We start from the raw sequence: 21,477 nt of genomic DNA, 5'->3' as shown, positions 1-21,477 counted from the left end.
GCTGAGTTCTGGGTTCCGTTTTGGTTTCTTGGTTCCTGTGGCTTTCTCTTGCTCTGCCTGAATTTCATTCTCTTATGAAAGACTTTGGTAATAATAGGATTAAGACCCATTCTGACTGAGGTTGGTTACAGCTTAATTGAAGTAACCTTATCAAAAGGTCCTACTTAAAATGGGTTCACATCCACAGGAATGGATTAAGCTTAAGAACATGTTTTTCTGTGGTACATACAGCTCCAAACCACCACAGATGGTAAATTAAAAATAAAGTTTCCTCAACCCTTTACTCAGGTATTTTGTGTTTTGTTTTGTTTTTTTTAATGTTATCGTTATTGTCTTTAAAGAAAGGGAGGAAATAATAACCTCAGAAAATCGTATTTCCTTGTATTTTCTGGACTCCCTCCCCTGGTCCCGTTGGATAGCAGAGAAGTCATAGCCATCGGAGAACAACTGCTGTACAGGGCTGGAGAGTATGCATGGCACAGCCAAACACCTTAAGTTATGCTTGGAGTGAGCCCAGGCATAAAGAAACCAAAACTACATTGCAAGGCTACCGGCAAAGAGGTCTTTGAATGGTGTTTCCAAAAGCTGAAAGAGATGTAGACATTCAATAAATTAAACCCAAAGACAATGATGAACTGGGAAAAAAAATTTGCAAAAGAGATAGGTTATTTATCCTTGTATATAATGAGCAAATTCTTAAGAAAAAAAACCCAGTAATTCAGTAAAAAACCTGGCAAATGGTTTGATCATTTGCAAGGAAATCATATGTCTTTTAAACACCTGAAAATATGCTGAACCTCACTGTGGCTAGAAGAAATGCAAATTGAAACTGTAGTGAAATTACTTTTTTTTTTTTAATCTGTCAGATTCATGAAGATTTAAAAAGGAAGGTAACTGAAAGGCAGTGAAATAGGGTGGTGAAGAACACAGGTGCTGCGACCAGAAGGCTGGAGTTTGAATCCTAGCTGTAACCTTCAGCCCTCAGTCCTCCAAGGCTTTATGCTCTAAAATGGGGATAATAATAAAACTTACTCGAGCGGGTCATTATGAAGAGTAAATGCATAAAATACTTAGAACATGCTTAGTTCTTGGTTAAGTATTCAGTAAATGGTAGCTATCATTAGTGACAGCAGGGGTGATGGGAGAATATGTCAGTACAGCCTCTGAAAGAGGGGCCTGGCACATCTCTGCAGCTATGGAAAGGAATGAGCTGGAGATGCAGGATAAGGGTGAAGATGAGAGTTACTGCTTAATGGATACAGAGTTTCAGTTGAGACTGATGAAAAGTTTGGGTAATGGATGGTGGTTATGGTAGCACAGCATTGTGAATGTAATTAATGCCACCAAATTTAATTTTTTGAAAAACAACATTTTTAAAAGAATGAGGTGTCCCTGTATGTACTTTTAATGGAAGATGCCAAAGATTTATTAAGCAAGAAAAGCAAGGTAGAATTAGAGGTTACCAGGGGTAGTGGGGGGAAAAAACAAAAATGAAAGGATATAATTTCCCTATTTATTCATGTCCTTATTTTTAAATTTCACTATGGATAGACTCCTTTGAGAAATACACTAGAAACTGAGAACAGTGGTTATCTCCTGGAAGGGCAACTGAGTGGCCAGAAGGTTTTGAGGGATGCTTGAGTTTTCACTGTGTACCCTTTCATATGTTTTGAATTCTCTACCATGTGCAAAAAAAAAAAACAAATAAACTTTAAAAAAACACAGGCAAAGAGTTTGGGGAAGTCAGGTAAGAGTAAGAGGTGCATGGTGCTCATGTTGGTAAGTTTAGCCAGTATCCAGGGTGGCCCAGCAGTCTTTGCCAAAGACAGTTGATGTGTTGAAGCATCAGTGGGAGGCTCCAGGTGTCAGTGTGAGTCTTCTGGGTCTGCCTGAGAGTACATCTTGGGGATTGACAAAGGAAGGAAAGGGGTATGGCTGAGGGGAGCTGGCCTGTGCCATGTTTGAAAAAGGAAAAAAAAAAAAAAACCTCTGATGTACAACTTTTAATCAACAGTTATCATTGAAACAAGAGCCTTGTTGTCCTCAAATATATATACATATATTTATTTTACATATGTGTTACAAACTATTTTGAATTAGTCAAGTTGGATTTCAAATTTGGGTCTGGGTGGGGGTCAAGCGAGACATATTGGGAAATGAAGACAGTAATGCATAAGGAAAGGGAGCTTATTACAGGTCCCAGAGAGGGGAGGGTGCCATGAGTGGTCAACAGGAAGCACGATCGGCGCAGATGGCTCAACCTGCAGCTGGGGAGCACACAAGCAGAGTGACAGGGACCCCTGGACTGGTGCCTTTATTGTAGTCAGGGATGGAGGTCACTAGATTTCCTGCAGGAGTCAAGGATTGGTCAGTTTAAAGCAAATGCACTTGAAAAGGAAAAGGGACTGGGGGCCAGACACAGTGGGGTTGGGGAGCCTATCATTTGGGACCAGGTGTGGTTTCGGGTGAGCTTATGTAGGTGGTGGCCACAAAGGCGGGTTTGAGCTCTGGGGGAGTTTATGCCCCATGGCTGGAAAGCTGTTCATTGACAAGGCCAAAGGTCAGTGTCTTAGCCTAAGTGGGAGATATGCTGAGCCAGTACACAAAAGTTTTGATAGTTGTGACACAAACACACACTTCCACAAATACACAGAAAAGGTCTGGAGCAATCTATGCCAGAGATTAGATAGGAGATTCTGTGTGATTTTTATTTTCCTCTTTATGCCTGACTGTATTTTCTAATTTTTTCATAGTGCCTAAGTATTTACATATAATTTTGAAGTCATTTTTAAAGTTCGTTCAAAAATCATTTGGGTTTGCCTATATTGCAATATCAAATTACTTCATACTATCTTTGCAAATATTTTGGACCCTAATACTTCCAGATCCAAACACAGCAGGTGAAAAATATTCATTACAAATTAATTTGATGACTTGATAGTTTATTTTAGCTAGAGTAATTTTTTGGAGGACCATCTAATTTAGCAAAACTATTACAGCATCCTGACCATCCTCAGGACTTAGTGTACTTACCAAATGTGGCAAGTAAAGAATTCCTCATGAAATTAGTTCAGTTCAGTAACAGATTTGGCAAGAGAGCACAGACAGAAGACTGGAGATCTGAGAGCCATCCTGGCTTTGCCCAACTCCCTTAAATGTGAGGAATCTCAGTTTTCTTATTTATGAAATGAAACCCTCATTGCTGTTCTCTTTCCCTCTGTGACCCACACATGATAGGTGATGTTCACATACTCAGCATTCTCTTAGGTCGAGTTCCTGGTACACTAAACTTCAATCCACTCCATTTTGTCCCACTCATGGAAGTGTATTCAAAACAAGTGAGACAAACATCAAGGACTGGCAGTTTGATGTGCTGAGCCCTCTATCATGGGATTTGCCCTTCTGAAGCTCATTACTGCAAAGGAGAGGCTAAACCTGCTTATAATTGTGCCGAAGAGTCTCCCCCTGAGTACCTCTTTGTTGCTCAGATGTGGCCCTCTCTCTCTCTAACTGAGCCACCTTGGCAGGTGAACTCACTACCCTCCCCACTATGTGGGGCCTGACTCCCAGGGGTGTAAATCTCCCTGGCAACGCAGGATATGACTCCCGGGGATGAACCTGGACTAGACATTATGGGATTGAGAACATCTTGACCAAAAGGGGGATGCAAAGTGAAACAAAGTTTCAGTGGCTGAGAGATTTCAAATAGAGTCGAGAGGTCACTCTGGTGGGCATTCTTATGCACTATATAGATAACCCTTTTTAGGTTTTAATGTACTGGAATAGCTAGAAGTAAATACCTGAAATTATCAAACTGCAACCCAGTAGCCTTGATTCTTGAAGATGATTGTATAGCAATGTAACTTACAAGGGGTGGCAATGTGATTGTGAAAGCCTTGTGGATCACACTCCCTTTATCCAGTGTATGGATGCATGAGTAGAAAAATGGAGACAAAAACCTAAACGAAAAATAGGGTGGCATGGATGATTTGGGTGTTCTTCTTTACTTTTATTTTTGTTCTTATTTTCACTTTTTCTGGTACAAGGAAAATGTTCAAAAAATAGATTGGGGTGATGAATGCACAACTATATGATGGTACTGTGAACAGTCAATTATATACTTTGGATGACTGTATGGTATGTGAATATATCTCAATAAAATTGAATTTAAAAAAAAGTGAGAGGCAGAGATTTTACAAAACTACTTCTGATCCAATTATTTTAATATATATATTTTTTACTGAGATCATTCACATACCATACAACTATCCAAAGATCCAAAGTATACAATCAATTGCCCGTGGTACCATCATACAGCTGTGCATCCATCAACACAGTTTTTTTTTTCCAACTTTTAGAACATTTTCATTACTCCAGAAAAGGAATAAAGACAAAAAAAGGAAACTCAAATCCTCCCATACCCCTAACCATGCCCCCCTCTATTATTGATTCATAGTATAGGTATAGTACATTTGTTACTATTGATGAAAGAATGTTAAAATACTACTAACTGTAGTATATAGTTTTCAATGGGTATGTATTTTTTCCTATATGCCTCTCTATTATTAACTTCTAGTTATAGTGTCATACGTTTGTTCTAGTTCATGAAAGAGATTTCTAATATTGTATAGTTAAACATGGACATTGTCCACCGCAAGATTCACTGTTTAAGACATTCCCGTCTTTTAACCTCCAACTTTCCTTCTGGTGACACACGTGACTCTGAGCTTACCATTTCCACCACCTTCACACACCTTTCAGCACTGTTTGTTATTCTCACAACCATGCTACCATTACCCCTGTCCATTTCCAAACATTTAAGTTCATCCTAGTTGAACATTCTGCTCATAATGAGCAACTGCTCCCTATTCTTTAGCCTCGTTCTATATCCTGGTAACTTATATTTCATGTCTATGAGTTTACATATTATAATTAGTTCATATCAGTGAGACCCTGCAATATTTACCTTTATGTGTCTGACTTATTTCACTCAGTATAGTGCCCTCAAGGTTTCTTCATCAACTCATTTCGTTTAGGATGGATTTGTTCACACACCATATATTCCGTCCTAAGTAAACAATTGTTGGTTCCCTGTATAGTCACGTCTTTATGTATTCAGCACCATGGCCACTATCTATATGAGGACATCTCCATTTCTTCCACAAAGCAGGAGAAGGGTCAAAGAAGGCAGCGAGACAAAAGAAAAAGAAAACAGAAAGAGAGCGAGAGAGAAAAAAAAAATTGACAACTAGAAAGCAACAAAAGGAAAGATAGCATTAACCTAAAGTAGAATAAGGAGTCTGACAACATCACCAATGCCAGGAGTCTCCTACCCTTCCCCTATTTCCCACCCTCCCATGTGCATTTAGCTTTGGTATATTGCCTTTGTTATATTAAAGGAAGCATAATACAATGGTTCCATAAATTATAGTCTCTAGTTTACATTGATTGTATTTTCCCCCAATCCCACCCTATTTTTAACACCTTGCAGTGTTGACATTCATTTTTTCTACCTCATGTAAAAACATATTTGTACCTTTTATTACAATCGTTGAGCACCCTAGGTTTCCCTGAGTTACGCAGTCCCAGTCTTTATCCTTCATCTTTTGTTCTGGTGTCCCACATGGTCCTAACCTTCCTCTTTCAACCATATTCACAGTCATCTTTGTGTGGTGTACTTACATTGCTGTGCTACTATCTCCCAAAATTGTTTTCCAAACCTCTCACTCCTATCTTTTCCTTTCTGTCTGCAGTGCTTCCTTTAGTGTTTCCTGTAGAGCAGATACCTTGTTCACAAACTCTCTCATTGTCTGTTTGTCAGAGAATATTTTAAGCTCTCCCTCATATTTGAAGGATGGTTTTGCCGGATATAGGATTCTTGGTTGGTGGTTTTTCTCTTACAGGATCTTAAATATATCACCCCACTTCCTTCTTTCCTCCATGGTTTCTATTGAGAAATCTATACATAGTCTTATCAAGCTTCCTTTGTATGTGATGAATCGCTTTTCTCTTGCTGCTTTCAGGATTCCCTCTTTATCTTTGACATTTGATAATCTGATTGTTAAGTGTCTTGGTGTAGACCTATTCAGATCTATTCTTTTTGGGGTATGCTGTGCTTCTTGGATCCGTAATTTTATGTCTTTCATAAGAGATGGGAAATTTTCATTGATTATTTCCTCTATTATTGCTTCTGCCCCGTTTTCCTTCTCTTCTTCTTCTGGGACACCAATGACACATACATTCTTGCTTTTTGTTTTGTCCTTAAGTTCCCAGAGACGTTGCTCATATTTTTCCATTCTTTTCTCTATCTGTTCTTTTGTGTGTAGGCTTTCAGGCGCCTTGTTCTCCAGTTCCTAAGTGTTTTCTTCTGCTTCTTGAGATCTGCTGTTGTATGTTTCCATTGTGTTTTTCATCTCTTGTGTTGTGCCTTTCATTTCCATAGATTCTGCCATTTGGATTTTTGAACTTTCAATTTCTACGTTATGTATGCCCAGTGTTTTCATTATACAGTTCATCTCTTTTGCCATATCTTCCCTAAACTTTTTGAATTGACTTATTATTAGTTGTTTCAATTCCTGTATCTCAGTTAAAGTGTAAGTTTGTTCCTCTGACTGGGCCATAACTTCATTTTTCTTAGTGTAGGTTGTCGTTTTCTGTTCTCTAGGCATGGTTTCCTTGGTTACCCCAATCAGGTTTTCCCAGACCAGAATGGGCTCAGGTCCAGAAGGAAGAAATATTCAGTATCCAGTTTCCCTGAGGGTATCTTAGAAAATTGATACACCCTGTGATGCCTCAGGTCACTGTGCTTTTCTGCCCAGCAGGTGGCACCTGTCAGCCTGTAACTTCAGACTGGTGTAGGGAGGTGTGGCCCGTGGCTGTTTTTCCCCAGGCTCTGGGGTCTGGTTCTGAATGGAGGGCAGATAGTAGAGCTCGGCCCCACCCCTTTCCTCTTAGGAACGATAACCCCCCTATGGAGAGATCATTAGCATTTGAATAGACTCTGCCTGTGCTGTCTCCACCCTTGTCTGGATCAGAGTACTGGGAACTGCAAATGGCTGAGGCTTTCTCCACTGAGCTGAAACAGGGACAGAAAGCCCCCTTCAGGGCCAGTCCGCATTCACCTTCCAGCTCTCCAAGGTCAGTTGTCACCCAAAGCCTCTGTTTGCTTGTTGCGGATTCATAGCTCATAGCAAGCAGTCCACGCTTGTTAATTAAAACCCCAGTTGGAGCTCAGCTGAGCTATATTCACTTGTTGGGAGAGAGCTTCTCTCTAGCACCACGAGGCTTTGCAGCTCGGGCTGTGGGGGGAGGGGGATCCCGGCTCGGATCCACAGTTTTTACTTACAAATTTTATGCTGTGATCTCGGGCATTCCTCCCAATTCAGGTTGATGTATGATGAGTGGATGGTCACGTTTGTCCCCCTGCAGTTATTCCAGATTATTTACTAGTTGTTCCTGGTAGTTTATTAGTTGTTCCAGGGGTACTAACTAGCTTCCACTCCTCTCTATGCCGCTATCTTAGATCCTTCCTCTCTGATCTAATTTTTATGTAAATTATTTGAAAATTTCAATATTTAACTGTTGTTAGGAGGAAATTGAGTGCCACAACCCCTCATACTGATGTACTGTGACACTGAGGTTGGAGCCCTTCTAGCACACTCATGTGTTTCCCTGTCTTGAGAGACTGCATTGTTCCTTAGTGGAGGATGATGGTGTAGGCATATGGCTAAACAAAATTAAAGAGTGTGAACTTGAAAGGAAAGATGAGGAAAATGAGTAATTTTGGTAAATAGAAGAAGCATGCTGGGAAGCATGGAGCATATTTTTGTTTATTTACTAAAATTCTTTCTTGAATAGTCACATGGTTCAAAACCCAAAGAGTATAAAAGGGGAGATGGTAAATCCTTGCCAACTTAGCCACCTAGTTCTACTCCCCAGAGAGAGATAAACTTAGAACTCAACTCTTGGGTTCAAAGAAACCAGAAGCTGATGGCTTGGAAAATTATGGGCTTCCAGGGGGTGGAATCCCAGAAGCTACAGCCCAATGTGAGGATGTAACCAAACATGGAACCCAGCCACCATTTCAGTACAAGCCAAGATTGGAGATGGAGTTATGCAGAAAGGATTTGTGGAAAGTCCTATTGTCTGACGGCTTTGACCCCTGTGTGCTTCATGCGAAGCCAACGGAATTTTTGCGAGATCTTTATAGACAGCGCCATTGCCAGTCTGGACTGGAGGAGACAGACAAGGAACAAATTGAAGGAAAAATTTCTTCAAAGACAGAGCCATGGAGGTTGAGGTCTGGAGTCAAGAGGTCTCGGGCTGGGAGAGCAGAGCAGCCCACATGCATGGAAAGGGTGAGTTTGCCCTGGAGGTCGAGGGCAGGACTTCCGCCTCGATGCTCAGGAAATGTTCTGCAACCCCAAGCCCCAAAGTGGGTGGAGCACATTCCCAGGGAGTTGAGGAGAGCCTGGCTGCCACCACACTGTTCTGAAGGGGTTGAGCGTGTGCCCCGGAGAAGGAAGGGAATCTAGGTGCTGCCCCAGTGTTTGAGGAGGATGGGGCCGAGAAGGTGGTCTCCCGAATGTGTGGATATGTTGGAGCACTCACCCAAGCATTTGGAGAGGAAAGGGCTGCCACAAAGGCCCTTAGGAAGGGTTATATTCCCGCTTTCTCAAGCCCCAAGGATGCAACGTCATTCTGTAAATGACTCTCAGACTTTGAAATCTAATGGAGTTTGTCCTGTGGGTTTTAGGAACTGTTTTGGTCCTTTTAACCCTGTTTTCCTTACTGTTTCTCCTTATGGCAATGGGAATGTTTATACTATGAATGTCCCTCCTTTGTGTATTGGAAGCACATAACTTGTTCACAGATCCACAGCTAAAGGAAAATTATGCTTAGGACCAACCACGCCTATAATTGATTTTGATGGGATCTTGTACTTAACTTTTGTTACTGAAATGATTTAAGTTTCTGTGATATTGTTGTGGGATGAATGTATTTTGTGTATGGAAAGATAATGTCATTTTGGGGTCAAGGGGGTGGAATGTGCCGGTTTGTATGTATTATGTCCCCCAAACGCCATTATCTTTGATGTAATCTTGTGTGGGCAGATCTATCAGTGTTGATTAGATTGTAATTCTTTGAGTGTTTCCATGGAATGTGCCCCACCCAACTGTGGGTGATAACTCTGATGAGATATTTCCATGGAGACATGGCCCCACCCATTCAGGGTGGGCCTTGATCAGTGGAGCCATATAAATGGGCTGACAAACAGAAGGAACTCAGTGCAGCTGTGAGTGACATTTTGAAGAGGAGCTATAGTCAAGAGGGACACTTTGAAGAAAGCACAGGAGACGTAGATGAGAGAGAGTTTGAAGACGGCCGTTGAAAGCAGATACTTGCTCCGGAGAAGCTGAGAGAGGACAAATATCCCAAGTGCAACTAAGAGTGACATTTTTGAGGAACTGCAGCCTAGAGAGGAACATCCTGGGAGAAAGCCATTTTGAAACCAGAACTTTGGAGCAGACGCCAGCCACGTGCCTTCCCAGCTAAGAGAGGTTTTCCGGACACCATTGGCCATCCTCCAGTGAAGGTACCTGATTGCTGATGTGTTACCTTGGACACTTTATGGCCTTAAGACTGTAACTGTGTAACCAAATAAACCCACTTTTATAAAAACCAATCCGTCTCTGGTGTTTTGCATTCCGGCAGCATTAGCAAACTAGAACACATCCATTATAACTGATTCCTTGTGTTATCTTTCCAGAGATAGCTTATACATATATGAGCTGAATGTATATTTTTCTCATCTGTACACAGATATTAATAGACTATACACTTCTTTATTGTATGGCTGAATAGCATTATATTATTTGGATGTACTAGAATTTATTTAACATAGCCCCTTATCTATGGACATTTGGTTTATTTCCTATCTATATCAAACAGGGCTATAGTGAGTAGCCTTGTATATTTATTTTCCATGTGTTAGTATATTTAAAGGATATATTTCTTAAGTTAGACTTAAAATGTCAGCGGGTGTGTGCGTAGTAAATTTTAAATGGCTGTTTTAGTTTGCTAAAGATGCTGAAATGCAATATAACATAAAATGGGCTGGCTTTTAACAATGGAGATTTATTGGTTTACAAGCTTACAGTTCTGAAGCCATGAAAATGTCCAAATCAAAGCATCATCAAGATGATACCTGAATTCCTCATCATTGGGCAAGGCACATGGCAGTGGCTACTGGTCTCTCCCTTCTCTTCCGGGTTTCCTTGCTTCCAGCTTCTAGATTCAGTGGCTTCCTCTGTTTCTGTGGCTTCCTCTCTCAGCTTCTGATGCATTTTTCTGTGTCTTTGTCTCTGTCTTTCATTCTTTTATAAAGGATTCCAATAAGAGGATTAAGACCACCTGGGGCACATCTCAACTGAAATAACCTAATCAAAAGGTCCCACCCACAATAGGACCACTGACAGGAATGGATTAGCTTTAAGAACATGACCTGGGGATCCGTAAAGCCTCCAAACCATCACAGTAGCTCAGGGCTTTCTGCTTCTGACCATAAAGGAGCATCATCATGCACTGTGGGATTGGATTTATGCTTTTGCCTTAGACAGTTAAAAAATATGTGACAAGAAATACTTGACTGAACAAAATATATGAAACAATGGTTTTTAGGTACTGGGCAACAGATAGCGCAGGAAAATGAGTCTGAGAGAAGAGAAACAAATGGGGTGAGCCCAAGGATTGCTCTGGCTTACTGCCTGGAAAGAAGGTGAACCCAAACAGAGCCTGGCATCTCTGAGTTAAGGACACAAGGTTTGGATCAGGGAGGAAAACATGTCTAAGTTTAGCAAGGCAGAGTATAGGAGTGGAGAGAGCTGCACAGCCAACAATGCTCCAGAGAGCTGCAGAGGGTTTCTTTCCAGTTTTCAGTTAAATACTGATCAGTGCATTTGTGTATGGAAACTACTGGAGGTCATAGAAAGAACTACCAGAAAGCAGCAAGTGGAACAGTTCTGGTCAGGAAGCATATTAGTTTTCTATTGCTACCAAAACAAATACTACAAACTTAGCAGCTTAAAATAATACAATTTTATCATCTCATGGTTGTGTACCTCAGAAGTCCACTGGGCTCAGCTGGTTTCTCTGCTCTATGTTTCACAATGCTGAAATCAAGTTATTGGTGGGTTGCATTCCTTTTGTTGTTGTTGTTGAGATTGTACACAAACCATACAATTACCCAAAGATCCAAAGTGTACAATCAATTGCCCACAGTACCATCATACAGCTGTGTATCCATCAACACAATTAATTTTTTTTCAATTTTTAGAACACTTTCATTACTCCTGAAAAGAAATAAAGACAAAAAAAGGAAACTCAAATCCTCCTATCACCCAAACTACACCCCCTCCATTATTGAGTCATAGTATTGGTATAGTACATTTGTTACTATTGATGAAAGAATGTTAAAATACTAGTAACTATAATACATAACTTGCAATAGGTATATATTTTTTCCTGTATGCCCCTCTATTATTAACTTCTAATCATATATTTGCTCTAGTTCATGAGAGAGATTTCTAATATTTGTACTGTTAATCACAGATATTGTCCACCATAAGATTCACTGTTTAAGACATTCCCATCTTTTAACCTCCAACTTTCCTTCTGGTGACATATGTGACTTTTGAGCTTAGCCTTTCCACCAAATTCACAGACCATTCAGCACTATCAGTTATTCTCACAACGTGCTACCATTACCTCTGTCCACTTCCAAATGTTTAAGTTCACCCTAGTTGAACATTCTGCTCGTAATAAGCAACTAGTCCCCATTCTCTAGCGCTGTTCTATATCCTGGTAACTTATATTTCATGTCATATCAGTGAGACCCTGCAATATTTGTCCTTGTGTGTCTGTCTTATTTCACTCAATATAGTGCCCTCAAAGGTTCTTCATCAACCCATTTTAAAAAAATCAATGTTGTTCACACAGGATACATTCTGTCCTAAGTAAACAATCAATGGTTCCCTGTATAGTCAAGTATTTATGTATTCACCACCATCACCACTATCTATATAAGGACATCTCCATTTCTTCCACAAAGAAGGAGGAAGAAACAAAGAAGGTAGAGAGACAAAAAAAAAAAAAGAGAGAGAGAGAGAGATTGAAAAACATGACAGCTAGGAAGCAACAAAAGGAAAAATAGCATTAAATCAAAGTAGAATAAAGAGTCAGACCAATTCCAAGAGTCCCATACCTGTCCCCTATGTCCCCCTCCCCCCATATGCATTTAGCTTTGATATATTGCCTTTGTTACATTAAAGGAAGCATAATACAACGTTTCTGTTAATTATAGTCTCTAGTTTCCATTGATTCTATTTTCTCCTCAATCCCACCCTAATTTTAACACCTTGCAATGTTGACATTCATTTGTTCTACCTCATGTAAAAACATATTTGTACCTTTTAACACAATCATTGAACACCCTAGGTTTCACTGAGTTATACAGTCCGTCTTTATCTTTCCTCTTTCCTTCTGGTGTCCCACATGCTCCTAACCTTCCCCTTTCAACCATACTCGCAGTCATCGTTGTTCAGTGTACTTGCATTGCTGTGCTACTATCTCCCAAAACTGTTTTCCAAACCTCTCACTCCTGTCTTTTCCTTTCTGTCTGCAGTGCTCCCTTTAGTGTTTCCTGTAGAGAAGATATCTTGTTCACAAACGCCGTCATTGTCTGTTTGTCAGAGAATATTTTAAGCTCTCCCTCATATTTGAAGGACATTTTGCTGGGTATAGGATTCTTGGTTGGTGGTTTTTCTCTTTCAGTATCTTAAATATGTCATACCACTTCCTTCTTGCCTCCATGGTTTCTATTGAGAAATCTGCATATAATCTTATCAAGCTTCCTTTGTATGTGATGGATCACTTTTCTCTTGCTGCTTTCAGGATTCTCTCTCTGTCTTTGATGTTTGATAATCTGGTTATGAAGTGTCTTGGCGTAGGCCTATTCAGATCTATTCTGTTTTGGGCACGCTGCACTTCTTGGTTCTGTCATTTTGTATCTTTTCTAAGAGATGGGAAATTTTCATTATTTCCTCTATTATTGCTTCTGCCCCTTTTCCCTTCTCTTCTTCTGGGACACCAGTGACATGTACGTTCATGTGCTTTGTGTTGTCATTCAATTCCCTGAGATGTTGCTCATATTTTTCCATTCTTCTCTCTATCTGTTCTTCTGTGTATAGGCTTTCAGTTGTCTTGTTCTCCAGTTCCTGGGTGTTTTCTTCTGCCTCTTGAGATCTGCTGTTGTGTGACTCCATTGTGTCTTTCATCTCTTGTGTTGTGCCTTTCATTTCCATAGATTCTGCCACTTGTTTTTTCAAACTTTCAATTTCTGCCTTATGTACTCTGAGTGTTTTCATTAGACGGTTCATCTCTTTTGCCATATCTCCCCTAAACTTTTTGAATTGACTTATTATTAGTTGTTTCAATTCCTGTATCTCAGTTGAAGTGTAAGTTTGTTCCTTTGACCGGGCCATAACTTCATTTTTCTTAGTGTAGGTTGTTGTTTTCTGTTGTCTAGGCATGGTTTCCTTGGTTACCCCAATCAGTTTTTCCCAGACCAGAATGAGCTCAGATTTCAGAAGGAAGAAATAGTATCAGGTCTCCCTGAGGGTGTGTCTTAGAAGATTGATACACACCTTGAGGCCTCAAGCCACTGTGCTTTTCTGTCCAGCAGGCGGCATCTGTCAGCCATTCACTCCAGACTGGTGTAGGGAGATGTGGCCTTACCTGTTTTTCCCCAGGTTCTGGGGTCTGGTTGTAATGGAAGGCAGGTAGTAGAGCTTGGCACTACCTCTTGACTCTTAGGGAGGATACCATGGGGAGGTATCATTTGCATTCGAGTAGTCTTTCTGACTCTGCTACCTCCATCCCTGTCTGGGTCAGAGTGCTGGGAAATGAAAATGGCTGAGGCTTTCTCCACTGAGCCTAAAAAGGGGCACAAAGACCCCCTTCGGGGCCAGTCCATGGCCACACTCAGGTTCACCCATTGGCCAGAGATGGCACCAGATCCTCTGGACTCCCCTTCCCTCCTGGAGAGGTCCTCCGGCTCTCCAAGGTCAGTTGTCAGCATAAGCCTCTGTCTGCTTCTTGGGGATTCATAGCTTGTATTGAGCAGTCAACATTTGTTAATTAAAACCTCAGTTGGAACTGAGTTGAGGTATATTCACTTGTTCAGAGAGTGCTGCTCTCTAGCACAGTGAGGCTTTGCAGTTTGGGCTGCCATGGGGGAGGGGCTCTCAGCTTGGGTCCACAGTTTTTAGTTACAGATTTTATGCTGTGATCTCGGGCATTCTTCCCAATCCAGGTTGGTGTATGATGTGTGGATGGTCAGTCACATTTGTCCCCCAGCAGTTATTCCAGATTATTTACCAGTTGTTCCTGGTTGTTTATTAGTTGTTCCAGGGGAACTAACTAGCTTCTACTCCTCTCTATGCCACTGTCTTCTAAAGTGTGCATTCCTTTTTGAAGGTTCAATGGATGAATCCACTTCCATGCTCATTTAGGTTGATGGCAGAATTCAGTTCCATGCAGTTATAAGACAATACTCCCTGTTTCTTTGCTGGGTGTCAGGCAGTGGTTATTCTCAACTCCCAAACCTCTTTCCTCCATCTTCAAAGCTAGCAGTAGCAGTTCAAATCCTTATCATTCTTTGAATCCTATCTTCCTCTTTTGTCTGTTCTCTCTTATGTTTCTTTCTTCTGTCACATCCCTCTGTCTTCCTCTTCTGCACTTAAGGGGTTATGAAATTACATTGGACCCACATGGATAATCCAGGATACTCTCACAATCTTAAATCAACTGATTAGTAACTTTAATTCCATCTGTAAAGTCCTTTCATTGCAGTACCTTGAGTAGTATTTGATTTAATAAATGGAACAAGAATCTTCTAATGCTAGCTTTAGAATTATGCCTATCATGAAAGGAATAAAAATAAGAGCAGAAATAATTTAAACAACTAGTCAGGAAAAAATAGAGAAAACATAAATTACCAATAGCAGAAATTAAAAGGGAGCATCACTACAGATCCTACATAAGTTATAAGAGTAATAAGGAAATATTATGAACAACTTTATGCCAATAAATTTGACAACTTAAGTGAAATAGACAAATTCTTTGAAAAACACAAACTACCAGAACTCACTTTAGAAAAATAGAAAATCTGAACATCCATATATTTGTTAAATAATGGAATTTGTAATTAAAACCCTTCCAATAAAAGAAAACACCAGTGAAGGCTTCCAAGATGGTGAATTAGGAGAGACAGAGCAGGATTTTCTGTCTCTCCTAATTTCTGTGAAAAACACTAAATAAAGGACAGAACATGCTCCAGAACAGCAGTTCCAGGGTCCTGCCACCTGAGCAATGACTTCTACACCCATACTGAATGCCTACTTGGAGAAATCGAGTGGCTGCATTCAAGATGGGTGATGTGCAGCCTGTAACACCACTGAGCCGGTTGACAGCATGGAGGGAAGTGAGTCTATTCTCAATAGCAATTGAAAAAATCAAGTACCTAGGAATAAACTTAACCAAGGCTGTAAAGGCCTCTATACATAAAATTACATAACTCTACTAAATTAAATAGAAGGTAACCTAAAGAGATGGGGAGATATTCCATGTTCATGGATAGGAAGGCAAAACATAGTTCAGATCTCAATTCTACCCAAACTGATTTACAGATTTAATGCAATTCACATCAAAATTCCAACAATCTACTTTGCAGACTTGGAAAAGCTAATCATGAAAATTTATTTGGAGGGGAAAGATGCTTCAAATTGCTAAAAATATTCTGAAAAAGAAAAACTAAGTGCAAGGACTTACACTGCCTGATTTGAAGCCTACTATAAAGCCACAGTAATCAAAACAGCATGATATTGGCACAAAGATAGAATTTGATCAATGGAATCAAATTGAGAATTCCAAAATAGACCCCAGATCTATGGTCGACTGATTTTTTTCTGTCATATTTTAAGTGATCAAATATAACATATATACATAAAAGTGATAACTCTCCAAGTGCAATTTAACAAGTAGTTAGCAAATTTCAAAGAATATTATAGGTTACAATTCCACAGTTTCAGTTATTTCCTTATTATGAAATCTAACATATATTCAAAAAAGTGATATCTTTCAAAGTATGTTTTAACTGGTAGATATATAGGATATTGCTAAAGTGATTATGAGTTATAGTACCTAGTTTCAGTTATTTCCTTATTGTGAAATCTAACATATATACACAAAGATATAGCTTTCAAATTACAATTTAACTACTAGCTATATAACAAATTGCAAAGGATACTATGGGGTACAGTTCCACCATTTCAATTTTTTCCTTCTAACTATTCTAATGCCCTAGCAACTAAGGAAAAATTCCATCTTGTCTGTTGCCACCCCTTCCTCTAGTTTAATCACTTTCCTGATCTTTAGGGATGTCTAGGCAGTGTCCACCCTAACCTGTTCATGTTGAAAAGGGGTGTCAACTTTATAAGCAAAGGGGACACATCTAGTTGATGTTCTTGAAGAGACTCTTCCTCTGGGTTTCGGGGCTTAGCTGGCGTAGGGGCATTCTGAAGAATTTAAGTTTCTGATGAATAAGCATAGTGAGTGAAACTTTTGTAGAGTATGGTATTCCTATTAATTATAGTCCCTAGTATGCAAAGTTTAGATTTTTCCCATGAACCTTCCATTGTCAACTCTCTGTGCCAATGCCATACCTTAGAACTATATCATGCAAGCACCTGTCTATATTTGTGGCACTGATCTGTGGGAAACATGCCTTTAAACAACCCCTTTCATTCCTGTTCGCCTTCAATACAGCTCTGATACTTATAATCCCATTAACAATCACCACCCCTATTTATTATTACACCTTTGAATTCACCATCATTAACATATCTGAACATATTAGACTATCATTCCCCTCACTAGCTTCTGTCTTTCACTAGGTCCCCATATTCATACATTATAGGACATTGATTTTACATTGTTCAGATAGTTCATAGAAGTGTTAACATATAATATCTCTCCTTTTGCATCTCAGTTATTTCACTCAGAATTATATCTTCGAGGTTCATCCATGTTGCCATGTTTCAAGACCTTGTTGCTTCTTACTGCTGCATAGTATTCCATCGTATGTGTGTACCACATTTTGTTTATCCACTCATCTGTTGAAGGACACTTGCGTTTGTTTCCCTCTCTTGGCAATTGTGAACAGTGCTGCTGTGAACATTGGTGTACAAATGTCTGTTCATGTCACTGCTTTCAAATCTTCTGGTTATATACCAAGAAGTAGAATTGCCGGATGATAGGGTAGTTCAATATCCAGTTTTCTGAGAAACAGCCAAACTTTCTTCCAGAGTGGCTGTAACGTTATACAGTCCCACCAGCAATGAATAAGAGTTCCAATTTCAAAACATCCTCCCCATCATTTGTAGTTTCTTGTTTCTTGGATGGCAGCCATTCTTATTGGTGTGAGATGATATTTCACTGTGGTCTTGATTTGCATCTCTGTAATAGCTAGTGAAGATGAACATTTTTTCATGTGACTTTTAACCACTTGTATTTCCTCTTTGGAGAAATGTCTTTTCATATATTTTTTTTGTTTGCCCATTTTATAATTGGGCTGTCTGTACTACTGTCATTCATTTGTAGGATTTCTTTATATATGCTAGGTATCAGCTTTTGTCAGATACATGGTTTTCAAAAATTTTTTACCATTGAGTTGGCTGCCTCTTCACCTTTTTGACAAATTCTTTTGAAGTACAGAAACTTCTAAGCTTGAGGAATTCCCATTTATCTATTTTTTCTTTTGTTGCTTGTGCTTTGGGTGCAAGGTCTAGGAAGTGGCCACCTAATACAAGCTCTTGAAGATGTTTCCCTACATTATTTTCTAGGAGTTTTATGGTACTGTCTTTGATATTGAGGTCTTTGATCCACTTCAAGTTAATTTTTGTGTAGGGTGTGAGGTAGGGGTCCTCTTTCATCATTTTGGATATGGATATCCAACTCTCCCAGCACCATTTGTTGAAAAGACTGTTAGGAACCAGTTCAGTGGCTTTGGGGGCCTTATCAAAGATCAGTCGGCCGTAGATCTGGAATCTATCTCCGAATTCTCAATTTGATTCCATTGATCACTATGTCTGTCTTGTGCCAATACCATGCTGTTTTGACAATTGTGGCTTTATAATAAGCTTCAAAGTCAGGGAGTGTAAGTCATCCCACTTCATTTTTCCTTTTTAGAGTATTTTTAGCAATTCAAGGCATCTCTCCTTTCCAAATAAATTTGATAACTAGCTTTTCCAAGTCTGCAAAGTAGGTTGTTGGAATTTTGATTGGGATTGCATTGAATCTGTGGATGAGTTTGGGTGAAATTGACATCTTAATGACATTTAGCCTTCCTATCCATGAACATTGAATATTTTTCCATCTTTTAAGGTCCCCTTCTATTTATTTCTGTAGAGTTGTGTAGTTTTCTTTGTATAGATCTTTCAATCTTTGGTTAAGTTTATTTGTAGGTACTTGATTTTTTTAGTTGCTATTGAAATGGTATCTTTTCCTTGAGTGTCTCTTCACTTTGTTCATTTCTAGCATATAGAAACATTACTGACTTATGTGGATTAACCTTGTATCCTGCTACTTTCTTAATTTGTTTATCAGCTCTAGTAGCTGTATCATTGATTTCTCAGGGTTTTCCAGATATAAGATCATATCATCTGAAAATAATGACAGTTTTACTTCTTCCTTTCCAATTTGGATGCCTTTTATTTCTTTGTCTTGCCGGATTGCCCTGGCTAGCACTTCTAGCACAATGTTGAATAACAGAGGTGACAGCAAGCATCCTTATCTTGTTCCTGATCTTAGAGGGAAGGCTTTCAGTCTCTCACCATTGAGTACTATGCTGGCTGTGGGTTTTTCATATATGCTCTTTATCATATCGAGGAACTTTCCTTCAATTTCTACCTTTTGAAGTATTTTTATCAAAAATGGATGTTGGATTTTGTCAAATGCTTTTTCACGTCTATTGAAATGATCATTTGATTTTTCTCTTTTTATTTGTTAATGTGCTGTAATACCTTAATTGATTTTCTTATGTTGAACCATCCTTGCATGCCTGGAATGAACTCCACTGGGTCATGGTGTATGATTTTTTAATGTGTCTTTCAATTCAATTTGCAAGTATTTTGTTGAGAATTTTTGCATCTATATTCATTAGGAGATTGGCCTGTAGTTTTCCTTTTTTTATAGCGTTTTTGCCTGGTTTTGGTATTAGATTGATGTTAGCTTCATAAAATGTGTTAGGTAGTGTTCCATTTTCTACGATGTTTTGAAAGAGGTTAAATAAGATTGGTGTCAGTTCTTTTTGGAAAGTTTGGTAGAATTCCCCTATGAAGCCATCTGGCCCTGGGGATTTATTTGTGGTAAGCTTTTTGATGACTGATTGGATCTCTTTGCTTGTGATGGGTTGATTGAGGTCTTCTATTTCTTCTCTGGTCAGTCTAGGTTGTTCATATGTTTCCAGGAAATTGTCCATTTCCTCTACATTATCCAGTTTGTTGGCATATGGTTCATAATTTTTTAAATTTCTTTGGGATCCACAGTAATGTCACCTTTCTCATTCATTTTTTTTTTATGGGTCTTCTCTCTTTTTGATTTTGTCAGTCTAGCTAGGGGCTTCTCAATCTTGTTGATCTTCTCAAAGAACCAACTTTTGATGTCATTTATTCTCTCTATTGTTTTTTTGTTCTCTATGTCATTTATTTCTGCTTTAATCCTTGTTATTTCTTTTCTTCTACTTCGTTTAGCATTGGTTTGCTGTTCATTTTCTAGCTTCTTCAGTTGATCCATTAGTTCTTTGATTTTGGCTCTTTCTTCCTTTTTAATGTATGCATTTAGTGCTATAAATATCCCCCTCAGTACCACTTTTGCTACATCCCATAGGTTTTGATATGTTGTGTTCTCATTTTCATTCTTCTCTATGTATTAACAATTTCTCTTGCTATTTCTTCTTTAAGCCACTGATTGTTTAGGAGCATATTGTTTAACCTCCAGTTATTTGTGAATTTTCTAAGTCTCTGACAGTTATTGACTTCTACTTGTATTCCATTGTGGTCAGAGAATGTGCTTTGAATAATTTCAATTTTTTTAAATGTATTGAGGCTTGTTTTATGTCCCAGCATATGATCGATTCTTGAGAAAGTTCTATGAGCACTAGAGAAGAATGTGTATCCTGGTGATTTGGGATGTAATGTTCTATATATGTCTGTTAAATCCAATTCATTTATCAGATTGTTTAGGCTTTCAGTTTCCTTATTGTTCTTCTGTCTGGTTGGTCTATCTATAGGAGAGAGTGATGTGTTGAAGTCTCCCACAGTTATTGAGGAAACATCAATTGCTTCCTTTAGTTTTGTCATTGTTTGTCTCATGTATTTTGTGGCACCTTAATTGGGTGCATAAACATTTATGATTATTATTTCTTCTTGTTGAATTGCCCCTTTTATTAGTATGTAGTGGCCTTCTTTGTCTCTCATAACATCCTTGCATTTAAAGTCTATTTTATCTGAGATTAATATTGCTACTCCTGCTTTCTTTTGACTGTAGCTTGCATGAAATATTTTTTTCCATCCTTGCACTTCCAATTTCTTTGTGTCCCCATGTCTAAGATGAGTGTCTTGTATGCAACATATTGATGGTTCTTCTTTTTTTTTTTTAATCCATTCTGCCAATCTATATCTTTTAATTGGGGAATTTAATCCATTTACATTCAGTGTTGTTACTGTGAAGGCATTTCTTGAATCAGCCATCTTATCCTTTGGTTTATGTTTGTCAGATATATTTTTCCCTCTCTTTCCTAATGTCCTCATTGTACCCATACTGAATCTCTTTAGTACTGAAACTTTCTCCATATCTCTCCTTTCTTTGTTTCTCTGTTGGTAGAGCTCCCTTTAGTATCTCAATAGTGCGGGTCTCTTGTTAGCAAATTCTCTCAGCATTTGTTTGCCTGTGAAAATTTTAAGCTGAAGAAGAGCTTTGCTGGATAAAGTATTCTTGGTTGGAAATTTTTCTCTCTCAGAATTGTAAATATGTCCTGCCACTGCCTTCTCACCTCCATGGTGGTTGCTGAGTAGTCACTACTTAGTCTTATGCTGTTTCCTTTGTTAAGTGGTGAATTGGTTTTCTCTTGCTGCTTTCAGAACTTGCTCCTTCTCTTCAGTATTTGACAATCTCATCAGAATATGTCTCAGAATGGGTTTATTTGGATTTATTCTATTTGGAGTTTGCTGTACTTTCATGATTTTTGCGTTTATGGTGTTTAGAAGATTTGGGAAGTTTTCCCCAACAATTTCTTTTAATATTCTTCCTAGACCTTTACCCTTCTCTTCCTCTTCTGGAACACCAATGAGTCTTATATTT

The 21,477-nt window shown here is 39.0% G+C and overlaps 1 protein-coding gene across 1 annotated transcript in view; it reads left to right on the top strand.

Moving 5' to 3' along the window:
- The window catches only part of PARP4 (poly(ADP-ribose) polymerase family member 4), a 130,169-nt gene that overhangs the window by 86,223 nt on the left and 22,469 nt on the right, over positions 1–21,477 (top strand). The gene's annotated exons all lie outside the window — the stretch shown is intronic.

This window comes from Choloepus didactylus, chromosome 12 (genome assembly GCF_015220235.1).
Source record: "Choloepus didactylus isolate mChoDid1 chromosome 12, mChoDid1.pri, whole genome shotgun sequence".
Lineage (NCBI taxonomy): Eukaryota > Metazoa > Chordata > Mammalia > Pilosa > Megalonychidae > Choloepus > Choloepus didactylus.
Note: the sequence above shows the minus strand (reverse complement) of the source record. Positions and strands in the feature narration are given on the sequence as shown.